The sequence below is a fragment of the Triticum urartu genome, chromosome 7, assembly GCF_003073215.2.
Source record: "Triticum urartu cultivar G1812 chromosome 7, Tu2.1, whole genome shotgun sequence".
In the NCBI taxonomy this organism is placed as follows: Eukaryota; Viridiplantae; Streptophyta; class Magnoliopsida; order Poales; family Poaceae; genus Triticum; species Triticum urartu.
The window spans coordinates 583726413-583731563 of NC_053028.1; the positions used below are offsets into that span (position 1 = coordinate 583726413).

The 5151-nt window shown below is 46.6% G+C and overlaps 1 long non-coding RNA gene across 1 annotated transcript; it reads left to right on the top strand.

The window, feature by feature from the left end:
* The first annotated feature begins 6 nt into the window (after nucleotides 1-6).
* LOC125523323 lies at nucleotides 7-2473 on the top strand. Its single transcript, XR_007290178.1, has 3 exons — nucleotides 7-825; nucleotides 1221-1833; nucleotides 2136-2473. It is a non-coding gene; the product is annotated as an uncharacterized LOC125523323 (long non-coding RNA).
* Nucleotides 2474-5151: the final 2678 nt, after the last annotated feature.

The window sequence follows — 5151 nt, forward strand, 5'->3', positions numbered from 1 at the left end:
ACAGTCAGTTAACAATACAAATATGGTAGCATTTTTCAGCCTGTTACTTACTGAATGCGAGTCATTGGCATTTTTTCAGTCGGTTAACAAACAGTTTCTCAGTTAGTTAACAAATAGCAACACTTCAGAAGCTTTTTTGAGATAAGCTACAGAGATAAGCAGCAGTTTTTCAATCAGTTAACAAACAGCAGCACAACAGTTTTTCAGTCACCTGATCGCTATCCAATTTTTCCTCGCTTGTTGCAGGTCACCATTGTATTCGACCTGGGAAGCTACATACAGATTTTCATCTATGATATTTCAGCATCTTCTATGCTTCCAATCTGTTAATTTAATTTTACTTATAAACGGCACAACCTTCCCTTCTCCTTTTTCGTGTGTAGAATTGATGATTGATGTAGTTTCACTGAATCAAAATACTGATGCCTTTTCCCTTCTCCTTGACAGCTTTGCGAGAGCTAGGAAAGTAATGGTGGACTCTCATGAAGAAGAGAGACAGATAATGTTTGAGGTGAATTCCTTCACCTGCCCTGCTTATGGGAAATTCTGCAATGATGCCTAGCGGTACACCACTCTCAAGTCTGAGATGAATTCCTTCAACAGAGGTTCTCCTTCGTGAGCTACGTCAGCGCTCAGAAGGCATACATTGAAGCCCTTGACGGCTGGTTGTCCAAGTTTATCCTAACAGACACCATTTGTTACTCCCGGGGGATATCCTTGATTGCGCCCGACAGGGCCGGCACACCGCCCCTGGTGGTGATCACGAGTGGCACACCATGCTGTCGACGACTGGATCGATCCTCCGCACTAGTGAGTCTGGCATAGGTATTCCTCTCCTCTCCTCTGCTCTCTCTCTCTCATGCCACTGGTTCCATCTCACATCAATCAAAAATTAAAATGCATGAAAGGTGGCCTTTTTATTTCGATGTACGTGTGGCACTTTGAGCATCCATATGCTTGTAACAATGCCACTTTGAGCACACCAAGCTATAATTTCACACTACATAATTGTGTGTTTAGTTTCTGTTGGGGAGAGGTGGTTCAACACCGAGTAGAACAGAATTATAGTTTCTTTAATTTCAATGTACATGTGGCACTTCGAGAGCTTATATGCTTGTAACATTGCTGTCGTTTTGAAACCAATCTCTTAGAATTTTTACAGTGCCGGTTACTTTTCATTGCACTGAATTATGTGTTTCATTTCTGCTGGATCGGTGCAGGACTTGGCGATGGGGAGAGGTTGTTCAGCGCTACGGAGAGCTGGTGCCAAAAACTAACTGTTGATGTGGAATTAGATTTATTAAATAATTATCAGTTTGACTTATTCGCTTGTATTCAAACTGTACTGCATTTTTGTTTGAGTACTGTTTTTTTCATGTTCATGATAGTTCTAATATACTGTGCTTCTCATAATTTGGGTGGGACTTTTTATAGAGGTAATCTTTGGTATTATTGAGTGGTTTTCAACTAATTTGTGAAAGCAATTGGTTTCGTTTTCCTTAATCAGATGTAGAATTTGCAAAGCGATGCATATATTCTGAAATGTATCTATCTAGCTGGTCTTAGTTTTAGTTAGATAAATTTATGTTCATTGATCCTGAGTATAATGGCTTCGTTCTTTTGTCCTGCTGTAAGCAATTCTTTATTGCGTGGAGTTTGTCAGTATGATTACTTGATGAATTTGGTTATTTTTCAACAGATAGCTGAAGAAGATTAGGTGATTTGGCAATTCAATTGCTGAAAATGTTGCATGCAATGGAGAGTCATATAAGTGTGCTTGCAGTGTCTACTATTGATTCTATGCATCGTTCAGTTCAAAAGAGTATAGGACATGTATCATACCTACAGAACTGGAATGTACCATGAAATAATCTTGAATGATCAACCATATGGTTCAACTGAACACATGTTTATTAATTCAGTAACTATAGTTATGTTTTCCGATTTGATAAGTTATCCCATAAGATAAATTTAAATAGATTAATTACTGATCAAATACATTTTTTAGGTATTTCAAAGAATACTCAAGTCCTATGAAGCAAAATTATATGCCAGGTTGCCAAAAGGTGGTACTGGCATTGTTGCAGCTGTTGACATTATAAATTAGAATATTGTCTTTGTTTGGTAATTTGCAGATGCAAGCGCTTCTGACTGCTAAAGTTTCTAATTCAGAATAAGGAGCAAGGCACTCGGTTGTAGTTCAGATCATAGGCTTGCTATGACTCTCTTTTGCGATTCAAAATTTTAGTCCAGGAATCTTGGCTTCTTGTCGGGTCTCTGCAGTAAAGTCTCATTCATCATCATCAACAGATGATTTCATTTTGTGTATGCTTGAGTTTAGAAATTTTTGTCTCACTGTCCATCGTCGACGTACCGTCCATGAGAGTTGTTCATATAAGTCTACTGATAATATCTCCGATTTATTTCAATAATGTACATTTCCAGCAATGCATTTCTGTTGGTCCTATAACTACTACTCCCTCCGTTCCAAATTACTTGTCGTGGTTTTAGTTCAAATTTGAACTAAAACCACGATGAGTAATTTGGAACGGAGGGAGTACTTTCCTCAGCTTGAACTCGTACATGTAGCCTCAAAGATTGCCACTGATCAGCTTTCATGTCTATAACATGATTATCTAGCTACATGTGCTCCATCTCTCCTGTTTTGTTCTATTACAAATGTCACTTTCTTCACTAATCACTATCATTAGCATAAAAAGGAGAGTGGAAGGGATGCCACCTACCTGGCACCGCAGAGCTTCCACTCAGGGGTGCGCCTCTGTGTCCACGTCGGCTTCCTGCATTGTGCGGGCGAGTTAGATTTTTACCGTGGGGAAAAGACGTAGCAAGTGCGGGCAACTTCCTCTTAGTGTTACTATAAAACTTATTGGACAATTATATTTAATTGTTGAATGTGTTTAATCTGGTTGGGAATAATCCACTACCTAAGGGGATCAAGATCTCTAAAATATTATTGTTTGTTTTATTATCAGTTAGAAATTCTATTGTAAGTTCCTTGCTTATATGTGCATGTTTGTCAGCAATTAGAGAAAAAAGAGGTGAAAGGGTCGCTTATCAATTTGGCACCGCACAAACTTCCTCTCAAGAGGCGCCACCAGGTGGCGCCCCAACCCCTAGTAGCTCACTAAGCTACGGGTCATAATCGTGTTAGGGATGATACATCAAACGTGTGCACCATATAATTCTCCAAGAAAAGGACTTTCTATTTTACTTTTCTAGATACATTTTTCTAAACCTCAGACCAACTCAGATAGAATAGTCAATTTGTTACTTAAGGTATGATTGTGAAAAAAAAAATACAAATCCGATCAAGGTGCCAAAAGATTGGGCCGAGAAGTCCAATGCCATTGTTCTAAATAAAGTCGGCCTAGAATGTATTTCCTTGATTTTTTTAGTCCCCCAGTGGGACACCGCCCAGGTCTCATCTAAGGGAGTAAGGGCCTCTTCAAGACAGACCCGTAAACCTCCCGCAACCGTCTAGACCGCCGTCGGGGGTTGGGTGCGACATATGCCAAAGGATGGATTATCATGATGGGAGTGAGTAGAACGTTGCCGGTGCCCGGAAGCGGGAGGAGGCGTAGACACGAACGCCGGCGTACTTTACCCAGGTTCGGGGCTCTCCTAGGAGATAACACCTCTAGTCCTGCTCTGCGGGGTCTCCACATGATCACTAAGGCACTAGTGAGTATAATGGTGCTCCTCGAGCTGTATGCTAGAGGTGGAAGAAAGCAGGGCTAGCTCTCTCCTCTCTATATGTGTGAGTCTAGGTCTAACAGGTTGGGAACCCTTTTGCATGCGTGCCCTGGGGGTTTATATAGGCCTACCCCCATGGGTACAATAGTAATCTGGCCTGCTGGGACCCGCCGCCTGATGGACCCCGCCGCCTGGTCTGGTACGGGGCCGACAGGCCGCTCCCGCCGCTCGCGGGTCTTGCCGGCTGCTTGTTGTTGTAGCCGCAAGGCTAATGATGCACGCTTGGTCGGGGAGGCGTGGCTACAGTCCCGCCGTCTGGTGGGAGATCACTATAGCCACACCGTGTCTCATCTGGTTAATGGTGCACGGACCCCGAGGGGGGAGTAGGCCGCCTGCTAGAGGCCGGCCTTCCTCGGGTCCAACTGGTCAGGCTCCTGCCACCATCCGGGCTCTCGCTGCCCGGTAGGGCCCGCCGCCTGCAGGCCCTACCGACAGGCCGTCGTGGGAGCAGGGCTCCGCCTAACAGGAGTGACATTAAGGGTGGAGTGGCAACAGTGCCACGTCGTGCGGAGATCTCCGCCTGTACGGGGCCCTATAGCCGTGCCGTGCCTTGGATACGGGGGTGATGGGCTGCACTGTAGCCACATCTTGTCTTGTCTTCTTAATGGGGGTGCAGACTTCGAGGGCGTTGTGGGCCGTCTGCTAGGAGCCAGCCTCTCTGGAGGCTGCCTGCTAGGAGTCGGCCCGTCTCGGGGTCGTCTTCTGGTGCTAGGCCGTCTTCGGGCAGCCGGCCGCATGAGCCAGTCGGCTACCAGAAGGCGGCGCTTCGTCCTGGATGCTTGAGGGGCGCAGCTGGCCCGAATGTCTTGAAATGCTTAGGGACCCGGATTAGGCTACTCGTGGCCCATTACTCCGACAGTAGTCCCCGAAGCTGGTGAGGCGTCGCGGCTGATAAGTTGAGAAGCCTCAGCAGTTTCCTTCTCTGAGTGCTCTTGCTGAATGCTTTGTTCGTCTTCTGGTGTGCCGCCTGCTGGGGAATCGGCCATGACCAAGCGGACTCGTTTGATGGTTTTGAAACACCAAGGCGGGAACCAGGTGGCGTGCTTGCTAAGCCTCCAGGTCCGCCGCCTGCTGTGAGCACGCCACGTGGCGCCAACTAGCCGGGCCAGCCTGCCAGCCCACGCGCGCGATGGGACACGACAGCAGGCTGGGCCCTCCATTATCGGGCCTCGGCGCGCGAGCGAATCCGCTGCAGCCGAGGTGGGAGGTTGCGATTCCGTGCGGAGTTACTGCACGCATTAACTCATGCATTAACCACGGGGCCGTGGGGGCGTGGGTGCAGTTAATCCCACGATCCCACGCCCCGCCCCCTCGGCTTCATAGCCCAGGGGCTATAATTAGGGGGAGGAGGGGGAGCGGCAGAGCATGCGCGCCCTC